The 20,957-nt window shown below is 38.1% G+C and overlaps 1 protein-coding gene and 1 long non-coding RNA gene across 3 annotated transcripts in view; one reads left to right on the forward strand and one right to left on the reverse strand.

Annotated features, from left to right (window-relative positions):
• Window positions 1-20,957, forward strand: part of PPM1H (protein phosphatase, Mg2+/Mn2+ dependent 1H) — a 304,307-nt gene that overhangs the window by 157,191 nt on the left and 126,159 nt on the right. The window lies entirely within an intron of this gene.
• LOC141544078 (uncharacterized) lies at window positions 586-20,779 on the reverse strand. The gene is made up of 4 exons (XR_012482536.1): window positions 20,660-20,779; window positions 8,000-8,105; window positions 5,571-5,865; window positions 586-816 (listed from the first exon to the last, which is right to left on the reverse strand). It is a non-coding gene; the product is annotated as an uncharacterized LOC141544078 (long non-coding RNA).

Consider the following 20,957-nt stretch of genomic DNA (forward strand, 5'->3'; position numbering starts at 1 on the left):
CATAAAAATATATTAAGAGGCCTTGATTTAGAATTTAAATTCACCTTCATCTTATAAGGATTTTGTGAAGTAAGTTTGAGTTTTTTTTTTTTCCTCCTGTTTTTGCAAATGAAGAAACTAAAGTACAGAGAGATGTAAGTGATTCGTGGATGGTCACAGAACTAGTCACTGTTATTGGTAGATCTCTCCTGACTCCAAGTTGATGTTGTTCTTTATGCACTTCATGAGTGTGTACACTCCTTGTCACTTCCTTAAAAGTAGGGACTTAACTCAGTTTTCTTTGTGTTATCTCCACTGTAGGGGATGCTTGATGTAGGTGCTTAATAAATAAATAAATAAATTTATTCATTCACCACATTCTCTAGGGCTAGCTACTTAGTACATTTGTGATTTAAGAGACAGGGATTCTGAGATTACAATTGATTCTGTATTATTTTCTTGTTTATCCTTTTGTCCTGATAATGACTTTTGTCCTGTAGCTGCTAAAGTCATGGTTCTTTGTCTCTAAACATAGTTCAGCATTCAGTAGGTTAAGTTTAAAAATCCAGCTCTCCTGCTCAAGGAATTTAACTGAGTTTGGAGAATGTGTGGAGAAAGGGAGTTTATTTCACCAGGTTTTATCCTTCAAGAATGTCTGGTTTGCTGTCCAAAAGTCTTGCATCTGCCCTCAGACAGGGAGCACTTCTCAGTCTCATGAGAGAAGAAGGGGTATCATTGCTAGCCATCATCACCAAGCTTCCAGTCAATTGTGTTGTTTCCTGAACTTCATATCTGTCTTCTACCCAGCTTTGTTCTTTGTTCCATAGTTCCCAAAACCTACAAAAAAAGAGTATTGTCATTTTGCCTGAAGTCTTTGACATTCATGGAGCCAAAGCTATCAACCTGTTAATGTCTAGGTGTGTATGTTTGGATCATGAAGAAAATAGATTTAATTTATCCATTAACTCTGTTGTTAAGTTGATGGCTTAAAGTTATAGGAACTTTTGCTGAAATTAGAGGTGTTGAAATACAAAATACCAAGGAAAGGTAAATGCACTGATTTAAGCATACTTGTGTAGAAATTTGTGCACATTATCACATACTGACAGGCACTAATGAAGGCAAGAGAGCTTAATTCAAACAAATGATTTGAGTTGGCAGTAGATGTGTGAATGGAGCTCTAATTAAATTAATGTACCATTTGTCCTTCTCTGTTGCCAGATAACTAGCTGCTATATGTTACATGTTTGGCAGTTTTACCAAGTCAGAGAAGTTATTATTGTAGGCTTGCAAGCCTGTATGTTATTTCAGTCAAACGTGCTTTAGATTGTAAGCTGTTGGTAGTCAAGAACTCTTTTTTCTTTTATGATTTCTTACATTATCAAGCAGTTGACTTACTACTCTAAAGCAAAATACTTTGAGGGTTTTTCCCAAGAGTGGGATGAATATGCACTGATCTATTATTCTTATCCTGGTTCCCCTTACAATCAATGGCCTTCATTTATAAACTGCTTATGAAGGGGTTGGGGGCAGACTGAAACACCACTAACTAAACTGTCCCATATGGCATTCTAGCCTTTAAACTTGACACCTTGGTTAACCAGCTAAGCCAGTTAAAGATAGTCTCCTACTGGTGGACCTTCCAGAAACTGTTCACTTACAGGAAGCTGTTCATCTAATGAATCCTTCCAAATGATCCAGCAAGAAAAACAACTAGCTTTTCCAGTGACACAGCAATGTGTTGAACTTCTTAAAGGATAACTAGTCTTTTCTCCATTTCTAAACTGGCTAGCTTTAACTACCTCCCAGAGCAAGAGTTCTTAACCTGGGGCTCAGGGCTTTTTTATTGTTGAGGTTTTTAAATAAATCTTTTATTATATAAGTGGTAATTAACTGGAAATTTGTAATGCTGTGTATTCTATTTTATGCATTTAGAAATATTATTTTGATATGGAGATTTACATATGGAATACTTTTAAACATAACCTATATCAGGTTGCTGGCTGTCTTGAGGTAGAGAGGAAAAAATATTTGGAACACAAAATCTTACAAAAATAAATGTTGAAAATTCTTTACCTGCATTTTGAAAAAGTAAACTATTTAGGACAAAAATTTAAAAAAAGAAAAAAATATTTTGAGAATAGGGTTGGTAGGCTTCCTCAGATGCTGAAGGACTCAAGAGTTAAGAATCCCTGTCTTAGAGAGTTCCTAAGGGATCAGGAGTTTAAAAAAAAAAAAAAAAAGGCAAGTGATAGGAGGTTTGTTGTAACATTTAAATGAAAACAATATGCAGTTAACCTCTTTTTTATCTTTTATCTTATGCAGATAACACCACTTTTAGTTTGTTTAGTTTTTTAAAGAAAAATTGGATTTGAGACAGTCTTTATTTCACTACACCCAAAACACAAAACACACAAAGGACTGGAAAGGACCCATAAACAGATAAAATAAATGAATCAAGTTCTCTTAAGTTGGCCCTCTTGAAAGAAACTGAATTTGGGGTTGCCAATAGGGCAACACTCCAACATTCCAGTAACTTTCTTGCTCTCTTGAAGGGTCCTACTCAGCCCCCTAAGACTCATGGGGATTTCTCTGGTTTGCATTTCCATCATGCTTGGTATGATTGAATAATTCATTGTAGTGGTGGTGGGGAGTTAGGTGGGCAGTATGGCCATTTTTCTAGATGCACAGATCTCACAGTTTTCAGCTTTCTCTCAGAGACCAATTGCTTAGGAAATCCCCTTTCTTTAGAAGGGAGGTGCTTCTAAAAGCCAGATCTGTAGGAGAATTTATTTTTCTTTAGCCTTTTATCCAACCTAACTCATGCTTTTCTTTGTTCATGTCAATAAGCGTGTTATTGATTCCTTTCCCTCTCCTACTGACCTTCCTTCCTACCTTCCTTTCTCTTTCTTCCCTGCCACTAATCTAAGCTCACATTCCTAGTATTTGGAGGTCCTTTCAGATAATAAAGAAGGAAGAGAGTATTAATATAGGAGCTATATAATCCCTAGGAGAAAGGGAGAGAGGCAATAATAGTAACGTAATATAATGGTGTTATCCTGGGGGAAGGGCGTGGAAGCAGTTTTAGCACTTGGCCATGGCCCATGGCCTGGAGAGCCTTCCCCCATGTGCCCCTGCTGAGATCTTATGCATAGAATAGGAAAATTCAAATAAATATGGAAGATCTGCATAAAGGAATTCAAATAAAGTAGATACAAAAGGACAATAAATTGGCATCAGTTATGTGAATGAAGACAAAATTAATTGGAAAAATAACACCCAGAGTAAATAAGGGAGACAGAGGGTGGGGAGAGAGGGGAAGAGAGAGAGAGAGATAGCAGAGGAGACAGATATGGGGAAGGGGGGGGTGGGGAGAAAGAGAAAGGGAGAGAAAGAAAGACAGAGAGAGAGACAGACAGACAGAGATACCCAGAGAGACAGCACACTTTCTACTCTTGTTGGAATATAAATTCTAGATCTGCCCCCAATAGAAAATGACTTCCATGAGTTCAAAAGCTATTTCAGAAGCTACAGTTACAGGCCTGGCATATAGTAAGCATTTAATAAATGCTCACTGATTGCTTTATTGCTTTCTTTAACTCGAAACCAAAGAGTTATGCTGCTTTGAGGATATTCCCATTTTCTGACCTAGTAAAATAGTGAGCATTGTGTAAAAATGTTTCCGGCCTAAGAAATCATTTATGATGGATTTCAGATTTCCCTGCATAGTCTCCTAATGTTAGACCTTCCAGAGATTGTTAGCTTATAGGAAGTTGTTCATCTATCAAACCCTTCACAGAATGACCCAGCAGGAAAAGACCAGCTTTTTCAATGAGCTTATAATTTGACAATGGCCTTCCTCTGAATTCAAAATGCTTAATGTGCTTTCACTGATCAAATTAAATTTAAGGTTAACACACACACACACACACACACACACACACACACACACACACACACACACACACACACACACACACACACACTTTGTGAGATGGATCTAAAATGTGGAGTAGGGAGAAGGCCAAAATACATTCCATTCTAAAAAGCTCAGGGCTCCAAGCTCTTCACTTTTCTCTGTCTTCTGATCATTTCTTTATATCTTCAATTCCATATTCTTAAGAGCTCAGAGGAGAGGGGAGGTAGGTACTGTCACTTTTTTTTTTTTTTTGAGTGCCTGAAAAGTGCTTTATGATGTACCACAGAGATACTATGAAAGAGGCAAAGGAATAATGAAGAGGATTTCTTGATTCCAACAAAAACTGGTATAATGTGAGGTGGCAAGACAAACCAAAGAAGTCCATGAGATAATGAGTGACCATCATCATAAATGTCTATACAGCAATGAATTAAAGGATACAGATGCCAAATAATGAGGAGGAATGTAATAGACAAGGAACTTTTCTAGTGTTCTTTGACTCTGAGCCAGGTATTTAAAAAAAGCTTCCTAAAAGGGTAAGACTTGTGCATGATTAGGTTGAAAGGGAAGAAAATGCTTTAGGATGGGACCCGGAGAAGCGTGGGCGAATGCGAACTCAGTATATAAAAGATGAAAAAAAAATGTACAGTTATCCCTTTTACATCGTGACTTTCCCCATCATAGTTTCAAACTCATGGGTCACCATAAGAAACTAAATGGGGATTTGGGGAGTTTTGCAGAAACTATAGATGGCACAGAAAAAGTTTAGAAACTCAAGAATGCCTAAGATATATGTAGTATTGAATAATATCAACGTATTTTATCTTTAATACCATGATAATTCAAACTTCTTACCTGATTAATAAAATAAAAATTGAATAAAAATGTTACTAAATTCATATTAGCTTTTTGTAATTATTTATCATTTAATGTTATGTAAACATTACATTATTTGTACATAACAATACAAAATTGTTTTGTAACCATTAATCAGTTCACAAATGCAAACTTTTCAGTAATTTAACTTTTCAGCAGCACATACACATAAAAGATTCAGTTTCATAAAATTTATTAAGATCTATTATGTGCTAGGAGAGAAACTGCTATTCTGGATCACTTTCCAACCATAAAGAACTGATTGCTGAAGTAATAATAACAACAAAACATTTATATAGTATTTTAAAGTTTGTAAAGTGCTTTACCGATATTATCTCATTTGATCCTGACGACAACCTTCCAAAGATGAGGAAACTGGTAGAGATTGATTGACTTACTGATTCCAGTTTCAGTGCTCTATACAATGCTCTACTTTTAAGTAAAAATTAAATTTGGAGAGGATAAATATGTGAGTCAATAAATTGGCTTGGATTCTGGGCTTTGGAAGATTATATTTAAAAGAATTTAGAGAAAGGATGGATAGGATACTATGGCCCAGACAGACTTATTGTTGGTATTTAATGCCAAGGATGACAAAAGTGTTGTTTTGTGGGATTTTTAAAGTTATATTGGGATCAAGAGAACTATCAAGGAAGAGATAGAACTCCTGCCCGGAATGTCTTCATTCCTTAATTCAGACTTGGAGAATTCCTCTCTTACTTCTCTTTGCTGGCAGTATAGAGTGTTCATGGAGGCTTAGCACCTCCTTTTCAGGACCACCTCAGCCAGATCTTACCTGTGGCTGCAAGAAGCTGCAGCATGCTTAGTGGCCACATCTCAGCAAAGGGCTAAACCAGGTTGAGGGAAACAGAATGACCTCAAATCCCCCGGTGAGTTAAGGGGATGTCTGCCCCAGGCAAGTGAAGGCTTTCCCCAGAGGAACGTGTGGATGAGAACATTTTGTTCCAATGATTATGAAGGCAGCCGGTTCTGTGGAGTGCTTGGAGCTTGGTCGGGCTTGGAAGACGCCAAGGTCATCCCCTGTGTTCTGGGTCATTGTCAATCATCTTGACTTTTTGTCTGCTGTTGGGCTGGAATGATGAAGAGAGAATGAGACTGAAAATATTGTCCAACTCTGCCTCACTTAAGACCAGTTGGCCCTGTGTCATTCATTGGTCCTCTTCAGAAACAAAGGAAAACCAACAATAACAATTTTTTACATTGGGTAGCAGCCCAAATAACTCTAGATTCTGACTCTGGAACCAAACATAATAAAAGGCAAGAATTAAATTGGGTTTTCCAAGGTAAAAAAAAAGTACTGCATTTGTAAAGTATAAAGTGTCTTCTATATGCAATATAAAACTCAAGACCATTTCCCAGTATAGAAAAAGAAAACCCAGTAAGATGGAGGGAGAAAGAGGACAAAGGTTTAACTTCTATACCTCTTAGAAATAAATCTGGCACACCATGTAACATAAAAAATATATTTTAAAAAATAAATTTTAAGAGGAACTTATCAAAGGAGTTCTACCTTAAGTAGAAAAAATGTTTTTTTGAATTAAGTCAGCTATAACATATAATCACCAAAAGCTAATAATCAACTCAGAGCAAAATAATGGTTTTAATCTACATTTCATATAAGCAGTTTTACCCTCAAAGAAAATCTTTTGTTAAACTTTAACACACACCATCATCTATGAGGGAAGCCTTTCCTACTTCTCTTTCATGGCCTCCTGTTCATATTGCCTTATAACATTTTATTCATTCTCTATATTGTATTATATGCTCTTCTTATGTGTGTATGTGAGTTTATATATTAAATATAATACATTTACAAGTGTACTTATTGCTTCCCCAATATAATATTCTGATGAGATGAGATTACTTTATTCATTGTGTTAAGAAGAAGCTAGGTGTTAGAGTAAATAGAACATTGGTCCTGGAGTCAGGAAAGCATAAATTCATACTCAGCCTCAGAAACGGAATAGCTTTATGAGCCTGAACAAGTCATTTCTACCTGTCTCAGTTGGAAATGTAAAATGGGAATAATGGTAACAGTAATAGTAGGAGTTGGGAAGTAGTAAGGATCAAGTGAGATCATTGTAAAACAAAGATATTCAGACCTTAAAGTGCTATGTAAAAAATGCCACCTGTTATAGAATTAATTCCGTTGCTATGATTCCAGGAAGGGAAGGAGAGTTGCTGGATCACTACCAACCCATTATCATTATTTGAAAAATGCATTTCAAAATACAACCCCTAGTTTCCATAGGAAGAAGAGCAAATATGGACAAAGAGGTAAAGCAAGTTTAATGGTACTATAAAAGTCATATACCTTTTAAGACTTGAATAAAAAATTCACACAGCTAGCATATGGAAGAAAACAAATGGACATTGATAAATTTTTTTTCAGTCACTCTTCATTGTGTATGACTCTTTGTGACCCATTTGGATTTTTTTTTTGGGGGGGGGGCAAAGATATTGAATGGCTTGCCATTTCCTTCTCCAGCTCATTTTACTGATGAAGCAGCTGAGGCAAATAGAGATTAAGTGACTTGGCCAGGGTCATATAGCCAGGCAGTGTTTGAGAATGGATTTGAATTCGGGAAGATGAGTCTTTCTGGCTTTAGGCCCAGCTCTATCCATTGTAATACCTTGCTGGCCATATTGGTTAATTAGCCAGAAAGATATTTCATTTCTGGGCTTGTGAGTGGTTTATTTTAGTCTGTTATTTTTCTCCTCTTTGGTGGTGATAAGTGATGATAAGTTTAGTGTCAAAATTACTTTTAAAAAAATGTTCTTTTCTCTGTTGTTTTAATTTCTATTGTCAACATTAATTATAGAAAATTTTACTATTAAATGCAGCCTAGATTGGCCCAGTCAGTTAATAATTAAGGACAACAGCAATATTGTGACTCAGTTTTCACCATTGAGATGCACAATTAGAATAATGACTAGGGCATATCAACAATACACCTAAGTCTTTATTTTTAGAATGCTTTTCAGGAAATACTGTATCCCTTTGATCCAAATAAAGAAAATAGATATCAGCTAAGCAGCTTACAATCAAAATAAGGCAGCAGTGCTGTCCTAGCTATTGAAGTTCAAGTATGGATCCACATGTACATACCAAATCTACAGGAAAACAAATAAAAGCCAAACCAGCCCTTGCCCTTAAGGAGCTTACTACATTCTAATGGGGGGAAGCCACATACAAACACATACCAACAAGATCTCGGAGGGAAGGATCTAGCATTAAGAGGGAGCTGGAGCGGTTGCGGATGGAGAAGGGCTTCTTGCAGAAATTGCAGTCGTGAGCATCAAATGAAGTCTATGTGAAAAATGAAAAGTATATAGTGAAAATGAAAGGTTTGGAAGGGAAAGCTGACTGTTGTTGCCTGTGATATTAGTTTCAAAGTAGTAGAACTAGCAGCCAAATTTCTCAAGCCTAAATTAATTAATTAAATTAATGATAATATTTAGTTAGAGTTTTTTGATGAACAGTAGAGACTTTATAACATAGTGAGATTTCTAGGCTAGGAATCAGGAAGCTGTGAATCCAAATCTGACCCTCATATGTACATAAAGTCTGAGATCTGAGCCCATACAAATATGTTCTAATAAAAATGACTTGCATTTGTTTAGTCCTTAGTATTAAAATCATTTTGCACCTATAATCCCATTTGAGAGTTTTAATAACCCTCTGAGATAGTATACTGTAAGTATTCTTTTTTTATAGGTAAGCTGAGTCAGAGAGGTTAAACAATTTACCCATCATCACACAGCAAGTAAATCTCAGAAGCAGGATTTGAAGCCAGGTTCTCCTGACTCAAAAGTCCATCACTCCTTTCAGCATGTTGTGACCACATGCTATGACAACCACAATAAAACAAGCTAACATTAGACTGCACTTATTGAAGCACCTTATTCTGTAACAGGAAGGGTTAGTCTTGTGGTCCTGGTTGGAACTTACCCAGGGTGTTGGTTGCAACAAGGATTATTATCATCTATGATGGTTGTTTTTCCTGCATTCTCCAAGATGACATGACGTTAGGGAGGTGATACCATGAAATACAAACGAATTGGAATTAAGTGAAAGATTGCTCTGGAAGTAACTAACCTCACTTTGTTCTCTGGAGCCATCTGGGCCCAGTGGCCAGGTAGAGATCAGGACGCCTGGAGATGTCCCTGGAGGCGTCCCTGGAGGCAGCCGGAGACCTTGGCCTCTTTAAGCTAAGGTCTTCAATAGGTTTCGGTTTGACCAAGGCAAGGCCCATTCTGTGATTAAGGCTAGGTAAAAAATGAGGCAGAGAATGGCCCTTTTTACCTAATCAAAAAAAATTAATTTGGGAGGAGATCTTCAAGATTTCTTAGAAGGAAGGGAAGAAAGAGAAAGAAGGAAGCAAGTGAAGAAGCTCTGTTGTCCAGTCCTCAGTGGGCAGCTCCTACTTTAAGAAAAGCAGTAACAATCTGGTTGCAGTACATCGATAGGAAAATGACCCAACTGGTAGAATACCATGTCATATGAGGATTAGTTGTCAAAGCTGGGACTGGGTAGCCTGGCAAAGAGACTCAGAGAAGTAGGAGCGGTCATCAGCATGATAGTATCTTCAAATATTCATAGGGTTGACAAGTAAACAGAGCATTAAATTTCTTGTTCTTGCCCCTACCCCCAAGGGCAGAGCTGGAAGCAATGTATGGAAGTCATGGAAACGATTTGTGTTCACCATACACAAAAACTTAGGGGACTCATGCTAGAGTGGCCTTGAGATAGTGAGTTCCAGGTCACTACTTGTTTTCAGGAAGAGAATATTTGTAAGTTGAGGATGCTGTGAAAGAAATTCACTTTTTAGGTAAAAATTTGACTAGATGGCCAATGAGGTCTTTTCTGACCCTGAGACCCAATGATGCATAAACTTATCCTTTGAGATCAGAGGATCATAGATTAAATCCAACTCTCATCCAACAGAAGAGAGAACTAAGAGAGATTTTTAAAAAACGACTTGCTCAAAGACACAATCCACAAGTGTGGATTTGTTGAGGGTGGTAGCCCCTTGATATTCCTTGTTTGATCTCCAACTTCATTTGGGACTTGGACCTTTGATACAAGATCTGGTCAAACTAGTTTGGGCTATCTGAGCTGGCTGGGGTTTTACAGCCCCCATTCTAATCTGCTCAAACAGACCAAATGTCACAGCAGGGGAAGAGACTTCTGTCTGTCCCCAAAAGATAACAAGAGAATCCTTCTCTTACATCACTCTCAGGCTGAATGATTGTGCTCTTGTATAAAAGAGAGAACTCAAAAATCTTCTCTTTGCAAAATGGGCCTTGTCCCATGCAGCCATTTTGCCCACCAGCTCTCCGGTGTTCCCATTCTAATCAATAAAGACTATGTTTCCATACAGCATTAAGTAGCAAATTCCTTTGCTGCCCAACCCCGCCCTTGGTTACTTTGGGGAAGGAAGGAGAGAGAGAAAGCAACTGACCCATCTCTGTTTAGACCTCAGTTTACTCCTCATCATTTACTCCTCATCAGATTGGCAAGATTAAAACTCAGGTCTTCATGATTTGGAGTCTAGCTCTCTACCCATTGTGCCATCCTTTTTCTCCAATCATTTTTCAGTCATGTCTGATTACATGATCCCATTTGGGGTTTTCTTGACAAAAATACTAAAGTAGTTTGCCATTTCCTTCTCCAGCTCATTTTACAGATGAGGAAACTGAGAAGGGTAAATGACTTGCCCAGGGTCACATAGCTGAACCCGGATCTGAACTCAGGAATATTAGTCTTCTTAATGCAAACCAATACTACTCACTATGGCATCTCCTAGCTGTCTCCTAATCCTCTTCAAATCATTTGTGTTGTCAGCTTTGAATATTGTACAGTCTAGACCCTAGCTCCGAATAAAATACAGCAATGGATTTGTTTATAAAATAAGTAAAAGAAAATGCCAAGTAAAAAATCCCTACATCTAAATAGACTTGGCTCTGATTATTGCCAGAAATTTTAAAAGTGTTTCTGTTTGGAATCCAAGTAAGAAATGCTATAACAGGTACAGCTTGTCTGGATAGACATAATACTGATGATTCTAATGTACTACATAACCTATAGAGAAATGTAGCCATAAGAAATTTCAAGAGATTGTCTTAAGTTATTTTGTCATATGTAAAGTAGTTATTTTTAATAAACTTGAAGTATGGCTTTAGAGCTTATGTAATTTATTTTGTTCTACAAAGGTACAACGGCATCCGCTCGGATAGAATCTAACCTTTGTTGAGTATTTACATGGACATGCCCCGTGATGTGCTAGCGGTGGTAGTTTACATTCAGTGCCCACCCCACAAGTATGTGATTGCTGAGGCAGATTAAACGGTGCCCTTTGTGGTTTCTGGGCCTAATTGGCCCAGGTGGGAATTGAACATCATTAGTTGGCCTCATTAACCCACACACTTAGTCTTTGATTAGACTGACCAAGACTGACTTCGGTTTAGTAGTAGTTGGTATTATGGAAGCAAAATATAGACCTGTCAAACTGAACACGGTTTTGGGCCTTGAAATGTGGCCGATTGTCTTTCCAGTGCGTTTCTTCCTCTGTGCTCCTGCTGCTACATTCTAACCATTTATCAGCTCTCACCTGCACAATTACAGAAGCTCCACGTGGTCAGTCTGCATCCCGTATCTCTCACCATCCACCACTGCCATCCAGGGCGATATTGAATCAGTGAGAATTAGAGGAGGGTTAGAGACCCAGAGGAAGGCGGTGAGCCAGGTGCTAGAACTCACCAAAGGAAGAGGAAAAGTGACCCGGTACCCGATCTACAGGTCAGGCACTGGCTGACCGGCCTGCAACAGGGATATGGCCAGGCTGGTATAATTGGATGATACTTTCCCGCTTCACTTGGTGATCTCATTATTTCCCATAGATTTCATTACCATCTTTATACCGACAGTTCCCAAATATGCCTATCCTGCCCTAACCTCTCTGCTGGCTTCCACTCTCCCATCTTCAGCTGGATGTCAGGAGACATTTTAAACTCCACTGAAGTCATTATTTCTCCCCCAAAGTCCTTCCTCTCTGTCCCCACCTTCCCCATTATTAGAGAGGGTAACTTCATTCTCCCATCCCTCAGGCTCACAATCCAGTCAGTCATCCTGAATCCCTCCCTCTCTCTTATCTCCCGTATCTAAGCTGTTGCTTGTTGATTGCACTTTTGCTGCATTTTTCCAGGATATCCCTTTTTCTCCTCTGACACTGCCATTAGTCTGAACTATCAAATTAGCCTGCTGGTGGATCTGATTGCCACAAGCCTCTCCCCACTGTCGACCATCCTTCATTAAGCCACTAAAGTGATTTTCATTCTCTTTTAAAAATGTATGCATTTAAAACTTAAAAACATTGTATTGTGCCCAGCAGAACATTGGGGGAGATTCATAATGTATAGCAATAAATTTCTAATTCAAGAAAGCATATCTAATAATAGAACATAGTATATTCATAACTGTCCATCTTTGCTTCTTTGTACATTTTATTTTGTTCTCTACTAGCATTTAGTTTATCCCTTTTCCCCTCTTTTCTTCTCCTCATCTTTCCCCAAGCAGGCTACAGTTAAGCGTGTGTGTGTGTGTGTGTGTGTGTGTGTGTGTGTGTGTGTGTACACATACAAATATACACATACATCTAAAAACAGTTTTTAGATAACTGACATATAATGTAGATTTCTCTTTTGATTGAATCTTTTTAAAGTTTGACATTGTCTTGAGATCAATGATTAATATCCCTGCTTTTCCCCCCCATAAATTCTATTCCTGATCACTGTTACTATTTTTATGTATTTCTCTTATTTCCTGTCCCTAACTCTTCTATTTTACTTTTACTTGTTAACTTGCCTTCAAGCCTTCCCATGACACCCACCATCCCCATAGATCACTCCCTTATCTTCTCCTAAAAGGTTGCTTTTACCTCTCTCTTTATCCCATTCCTATTTAATCTACACACCGTATCCCATTCTCATTAATCTATACGTTCTTCTGTACCCCTTTTCCTTTAATCTACACACCGTGTCCCACTGTTGTAAATCTACCTATCCTTCTCTACCCCCTCTTATCTTGTTCTCTCCCCCCCATTCTTTTTTCTTTTTCTTTGCTATGTTATTTTTCCCAATTACATGTAAAACAATTTTTGACATTTGTTGCTAAAACTTTGAATTCCAGATTCTCTTTCTCCCCCCACCCCCACTGAGAAGGCACATGTGAAATTATGTAAAATATTTCACAAAAGTCATGTTGCAAAAGAAAACATAGAATCTCCTCCCCCTGCAAAAAAAAAAAAATAAAATAAAAATAAGAAAATACATGCTTCAATCTATGTTCAGACACAATCAGTTCTTTCTCTTTTCCCTTTATTTTTTAATATATTTTGGAAGGTGCTTTACCTTTCTTGGTGTGCATATGGACGTAGATGTGGATATTGGGTATATACTGATGGGAATAGGTTTCCAAAACTACTAGCCCTCCTCCCCCTCCCTCTATTCTCTATTGATTCTTGCTATCACACTTCATTCATATCGCATGATTACTATTTTTTTTTACCTTTTCCTAAACAATTTTGCTTTTTAGAATCACATCATACTCAAGGCTACCCCTATTTTTCTTTTGCATTGTCCAGTATCTAATGTCAGTCTTAGATAGATATGGTTTAAATTTTCATATATAAAACAAACAATTTATCCCTTGAAATTAGTCTTTGATATTCTTATATATTAAATTTTCTATTGAATTCAGATTTGTTTGAGACAAAATCCTGAAAATATAATGGCTCGTTGTCCTTTTTTTTTTTTCTTTCTTTCGTTCAATATCATACTAAATTTTGCTGGATATAGTATTTTCAACCTCCACTCTAGAACTTTTGATTGTTGATATATAGTATTCTAGGACCTCTAGTCTTTTATTGTAACTGCTGGTAAATCCTGTACAATTCTTAATGTAGCTCCAGCATATTTGAATTGGCTTTTTGTTGTTTTTCTCATAAGATATTTACACATTCTCTTCTTACACATTTTTTTATTATTTATGTTTTTGTTTTGTTATTTCTTGATCTGTTATAATTTCACTGGCTTCCCCTTACCCGATTCTGATTTTAAAAGAATTATTTTCTTTAAGATTCTAGATTTCCTTTTGTAGTTTGTTGACTTTCTTTTCATAATTTTCTTGTTTTTCTTGGATTGTCCTTACTCTTCTTTTAGGTTTCCTCATTCTCTCATTTGATTTTTAAAATCTTTTTTGCATTCTTTTATAAATTCTTTTTGAGCTGGTAGCTATTTAACATTATTCTTTGAGGTAGGAGAGATTTTTTTTTTAAGTTGTGTCCTCCTTTGAAGATGGATGTTAAAGGTCTTCCCTATTCCCATAATAACTATCATTGGGTTCTTTCTCCTTTCCCTGCATATTTTTTTTAAAATAAGAATTTAATAGTATAAGTACCTCTAATCATGGGAGCAGGGAGAAATGGTATCTATAGCTTCATTTCAGCTCTCCCCTCTGACCAGAACCCCAAACCAAGAGCTCCAGCCAGCAGTGTACCTGTCCCGCTGCTTCTGCACTCTCCAGGTGCACTTTCTTCATCTCACCCAGGACCACATCTCTGCAGCACAGCTTGGCCTGGCAGACCTGAACAGCCAAGGTTCCCTCACTTTTTCTGGACTTTCTGGACTCAGACCCCTGGTTCCCCATATATTCAGAGCAGTGAAAATTCCTGTAGTTGCTTGCTCCCTTGCTGTTGCAGTGAAACTAGCCTGAAGGTGTTTATATTTTACTTAGAGAGTTAATCTTCCTTCCAGGGGCTTCTCTGGTTCTCCTAGGAGGATCCCTGTTCTGCCTGAAGTTGAGAGCTTGAAATTTTCTGACTTACTCTGCTATCTTCCCACAACCCTCCTCTCAAAGTGATTTCCTTAAAACTCAGATCTGACCATATCACCTCCCTACTCAATAAACTCCAGTGGCTCTCTGTTACCTCCAGGAGCAAATGCAAAATGCTCTATTATGCATTCAAAGCTCTCCCTAGCCCCTTTCTGATCTTTCCTGGTCTTTTATACCTTACTCCCTAACACACACTCTTTGTTCCAATGATAAGGGCCTCCTGGCTATTACATGGTTCTGGGTATTCTTTCTAGCTGACCCCATGCTTGGAATGTTCTGCCTGTTGTCCTTCTTGACTTTCTTTGAATTCCAGTTAAAATCTCATCTTTTGAAGAATGTTTTTTCCCAACACCTTTTAATTCTAATGTTTTCTCTCTCAAATAGGTTCCCATTTATCCTCTCTTTGGCTTATTTGTACACATTTGTTTGCTTGTCTTCCCCATTTTATTGTAAACTTCTTAAGGACAGAAACTGTCTTTTGTCTCTTTTTGTATCCCCACTGCTTAGTACATTGCCTGGCACAAAACAGGCATGTAATACATATTTACTGACTAAAATGAACTTTAGAGGTGAGAAGGATTTTTGATTAAATGGAAAACATGAAATGTCATAAAGGGAATACAGCTATCCCATATAGACTCCAGGAAATATGTGGGGAAAAAAAACTCCCAATAGAGAAAATAATAAAGAAACCAAATAAAACCAGAAATAAGTTCTTTCATTCAGTGCAGACAATATACAAAAGCGATCAAAAACATTGAAACATTAGAGAAGTCATATTAGGGAAGCCAGTCCCTTCTGTGATAATCAGAGTCTGGGGAGAAGACTTTGCCCCGGTTGGTCAAAACAGAAGCCAGGAACAGAACCAGCCCCTATAGATCATTGTGCAGGGGGACGTGGCCCAGCCATGTACACTAGGGAGACTAGGAACTGCAGCAAGAGACAGAGGAGACAAGACTAGGGACAATGGAGATATGCAGGAGATTTGAGAGCAGTGGGATCTCCAGTATCCAAGTGTGACCCATCAGGGCTGTTGCAGGGAGATAGAACCCATTCCTAATTGAAGGTGGTGCAAAGAGGAGATAGAAATAGGCTATTACCCCAGTGGGTCACCGGGAGCCTGAGATAGCAGCTGGGGATTGAGGCAGAATGGAGGGCCTGCTAGTAGAATGGCAGTCAGTCCTATGTGGACCATGGACAGAATAAGCAGGAGCAAACAGGAGCTACCCAATCCATCCAAGGATGCCAAAGAGGATAGGCCTTGGTCTTCACTCAGAGTTCACCCTGAAGTTAGCAAAGTAGACAACAGAAAATACTGAACCATAAGGAAAACTTTTGTGCTCAAAGAAGCCCAAGAGTTAAAGCTGCAAGAAGAGAGAATGCCAAAATTACTATGAAACAGAACGGAGCAGTCAGAATTCAGTGACTGTAAATGTCAAAAGTTTGAAAAAAATAGAAGTATCTGTTCTGATAGTATACAGAATACAGAAGTATTTCATACAGTATCTGCTGTTAAGAACAAACCTGAGAAAACAGATCAACAGAGACAATTATTGGATACTCAACATCATGACCAAAAATAAAATATTTCAAGAAATTTTTTTAAACTTTGAAGACATAAATGAATCAGAGTACAAAATGAAAATAAAAAGAATCCACTGATCAGCATTCTGAAAGAAATCCTAAACTGAAAACATCCAGGAATTTTGTGGCTAAAACTGAGTCCAGGTAATACCAATAATACTACAAACACTCCAAAGTTAAGAGTTGAGATTCTGAAGAACCACAATAGGGATCATGCAATAGTTGGCAGCAGCTACTATAAAGAATTTATGGTGTTCCAAAGGCAAAACATAAAGATTTACAACCAAGGATAATTTATCTTGGAAAATTGTATGATTTTATAAAGGGTAGGAGGTGAAAATGGATCTTTAGTAGATAGAGGAGAGAAGTTTCAGCTTCGCTGATGAAAAGATCCAAACTTTAAATATAAACACTGGAGTCAAGTTGAAGTGGAGTCATTAAATTAGCCTCACATCCCATGTGAGTTGCATCCATTATTGTGATCAGGACTGCTCAGCTAACCCTTTTTCTGTGTGAGACACTGTAAACCTGGGCCTTGAAAAAGTCTGTTGTTAATGTTTTTGAGGTCTCAAGTACTATAGAACAGATTTTGTGCTTTCTATGGGGTCTTCCAGCTCTAAAATTCTGATACTCTCAGCTTCAGCCTTTCAGCATTTTCAGTATTTTTCACTCACCTAATAATCCTCCTGAAAATCTTGAGGCTCTCTCAGACTCTGCAGAGAAGTCAAGTGTTTTTTCTTTTATAAAACTAAGATTAATAAACTCATAATAGCCTTTATGAGGCCCTAGATTCTTCACTTGTGGATATAACTCAAGGTGGTTTTCCTGAAACTTGCTGGGTAATTGGCATATCTCCCACAAGTGTTAATTGTCTCTTGTGTTTTGTTTTCACCCTTAAGGGGTATCTTCTCCTTTGTCCAGAAGTAATCTCATGGATAAAGTGTTGGCTGGAATTATAAACACCTCCCACATCCATCTTCCCCTTTGTCAGCTAACCAAAGAAGATGCAAGTCTCATACATTCATCCCTCTCAGACAATGGGGCTCAAAGATCCCAAAGTGTAGATATGCAAACAGAGATGGCAGATAACACCTTGTTTCTCACCAATCACTGTATTATCACTTCCTTCCCTCACTCCTCAAATCCACCCCAAAGGAACTACTTAATATACATCAAAGATAGGAATGGTAGAAAGTAGTTTTTAGAATTTCTGTACTATTACAACCTCCACCATTCCATTCCCTAATCTGAACACAGATTTGGAGACCCATAGCATCTCACTCCCATCTCTAGCCAATTGCAAAAAATATCCTTTTATGAATCTATTTTGGATGCATAAGTCTTATATATGGGTTTTCTTTTCTCCTTCCTGGTAAGTACCCAGGGTTGCCACTAAATCATTCATTTAGAAAGGCATTTGCTGCCAGATGAAAGGATTGAAAATGCCTAGGAGAAACGGATCAAATCTCTTCCCCATTTGAAGTATCTTGAATTCAGGAATCCTTCACCTCCTATTGCTGTAGCAAGTGGCCCTAATTTTACTAGCCTGCCAAATATAGATTCACTATAATTAATGTTCCCACTGGTTCATTTCTCAGATACATTCATGTTCCCTATTCTACCTCTAATCCCTGCCCAGACTTTTTCTTTCTGTGAGCCATTTTCTTAATGTGTGTCTGAGTTTCCAGCTCATAATTGGGGGCAGCATTTTGAGGAGTTATTGCCAGTGGCCCCACAAAATAGCTTCTCCAGGTTGCTTTTACTTTATCTGATTACATAGTTTAAATCATGTCAAATACTACTTTATATCCCAAATCTTTGATTCAGCACTGTTATCAGCAAGTAAATATTAAAGTAGCACAGCGGATCCAAAGGACCAAAGCCAAAACATTTCCAAGTATATCCTATGTTTTATAAATAATCCTTTAATGTCAGAAGGGGGCAAGTAATGGTGTCTTTATCTAAAAACTGAAGTACGTCACTGAAATGGATGCAAAGAGTTGGTTACATGTGTAAAAATCTAGTATCATCAGTCATTCTCTAGTGCAATGGTTTTTCTTTATTTACAGAATTTTGAAGTTCTTTAATGTACATTCTCTCATTTTATTTAAAAGTCACATTTATTTAAAAATCACTTTATTTAAAAGTCATATGAATGGTATACATCTTTTGCAGATGAGGAAACTGAGATTAGGAGATTTAACTAAAATCCTATGGCTAGGAGATAGTAGGAACACTTAGACTTGTGACTCCTAGGCTACTCATTCACTGTTGGTTTTTGTTTTTGTTTTTGTTTTTGTTTTTGTTTTTGTTTTTGTTATTCTGAGTTGACTCACACTAAGAGGGCAGTTAGGTGGTACAATGGATAGAGTGCTGTATCTGAAGTCAGGAGAGCTTTGTGAGTTCAAATCCGACCTCAGACACTAGCTGGAGAACCCCGAACAAGCCACTTCACCCTATTAGTCTCAGTTTTCTCACTTGTAAAATGAGCTGGAGAAGAAAATAGCAAACCATTCCAGTATGTTTGCCAAGAAAGCTCCAAATGGAGTCATGAAGAATTGGGACACAAATCAAAGTCTGGACAAGTATATGAAGCTATACTGTAATGTTCTTCTCTAAAGTGTAATGTTCTCTGGGAGCAGGTTTCTTGGGGAGCTTCTGGGAGCAACCTTCGTTTCAGCTCAAAGTAATAATCATCCCATATGTAGTCAGGAGTTAAATTTGTCTCCTTCAAAGTTTTGAATCTTTTCCTGGGCCTGGTTAGCTTTAATAGAGGCCTGTCTCTCTCCTTGGTTCCAAGAACTCCCTCCGAATCCAAAGGTTTGTCCTTCAGCCTCCAGCCAGCTTCAGCCTCTCGTCCTCCCAATGTCTCCGGCCAGCACCAAGGTGGAAGTGGGAATGAATCTGACTCTGCCTCCGAGAGAGTGGACTTGTGGGAGCTCCTCCTTCTATATGCTCTCTTAAAGGTGTGAACTCTAATAAGTACTAAGTACATAAGCACTGTCTCTATCAATTCCAGTGACCTAGCACCTTGTTTCAAGTTCTGGCCCATAACATTATACGTTGTCCCATGATCAGTTTTTCTTATATACGTAATATGAAAACATATTTAAAATTTTCTCCCTTTATCACCCAAGATAAATAGCACTGTGTCTGGCACTTGATAAGTGCTTAATAAATGCTTGTTAGATCACATTGGATCCAGTAACATCAAACTCACTCTACAAAATAAACCAAGTAAATTCTAGTAATGGCAGACTTGGGCCTTTTTGCCACCATTGCTCCTTCTACAGCAGACATGATTATACCTACCTGGGTCCTGGGGTGGCCCACCTTTGGCTTGTGGATTGAATCCTGCCCTAGTCCAGTGCGTTTTCTCTACTGCAGAATTCTGCCTCCACAAAGCTGGTTACTTAATAATGAGTGAGTGACCCAGGCCTCCTGATACGCTCACTCACCCAGTCCTACTTGGCCCAACGAATTGTTCAGGATCTCATTGTAAGAGAGACTCAGTTTTGACAGCATTACGCCTTGCAGAATTTGGCAGCAGACTACTGTGCAGCAGCTGTCCCTTCTGTAGTCGACATATAATTATATTACACGAAGGCTTTAATTACTGTATTACTAAATTACCAGCAGGCATTCTTCTGGTTAAACCAGCATTTCAACGAGAACCATTAGGCTTACCCAAGCTGAAAGTGTCCAGTGGAGCTTGGAAAAGAGAGGAATTTCACTAATAGGTTTTTCTAACATGGGTAAGCTATATAATATGTGTGGGTGAGTTCGCATGAGTGTATAGCAAGCTGTATCCCAGGGTTTGGTCCTAAAAGAAATCACAGTGAGCTTAAAAATACATCTCTAGCTCATTTCTTTTTAGCATTTGGCTGTTTCCCCTTCCCCCAAAGGAACTTGTTCTTCTGGATGAATGCTGTTTTGGGTTGTATAATGAGGTATTTGATCATGCATAGTCATTTACATATACGTATGTGCATATATACATGTATTTATAAAGATTTTATATAAAATAAAAATTTTTTAAATTTTGAACCTTGCTCAGAGCCAGAGATACACGTGTGGGTATGGGTACGTGTGCGTGTGTGTTTTAGCTAAGTGGCCCAGTGGGTAAGAGTGTTGGACTTCAGAGTCAGGAAGATTCCAGAAAGAGACAGACTATGTTGCAGATTTTAAAGTTCTATGGAAATGGTAGTTGTTGTTTTTAACATAGATTACACCTTTGCCCTTGGTGTTCCCTTAATATTAGAGGCCTGGAAGTTCTTCCAATTGAAGAACTTGTTCTGACCTTCAACAGAGATTCCAAATTCATTATTATAAATATGTTGCTTTCCCCCCCACAATACCATTGTCCTTTCCCAGTGCCAACCTACTTTGGTACAATGAGCAAAACACTTTGTCTGGTTTCCTGTGCCGTCTTCTGCGCCTGTAGTCCACCACCTATCTGAGAGGCAGGAGGTTAATGCCGTGCCCAGAGTCAAGATGAGTCATTTACTGGGCCAGCTTTTCATGCCATAAAATGGTAGAGTCCCAGACGCCTAGCTAGAAGGGAACCTTGGAGACCTCTGTGACCAAACAGTTAATTTTATGGACGAGGGAAATGAAATACGGGTCAGACTGTCAATGTCTGAGGCAGGATTGGAACTCTCCCCTTCGAAGGCAGAACTCTAA

The sequence above is a fragment of the Sminthopsis crassicaudata genome, chromosome 5, assembly GCF_048593235.1.
Source record: "Sminthopsis crassicaudata isolate SCR6 chromosome 5, ASM4859323v1, whole genome shotgun sequence".
NCBI classification, from domain to species: domain Eukaryota; kingdom Metazoa; phylum Chordata; class Mammalia; order Dasyuromorphia; family Dasyuridae; genus Sminthopsis; species Sminthopsis crassicaudata.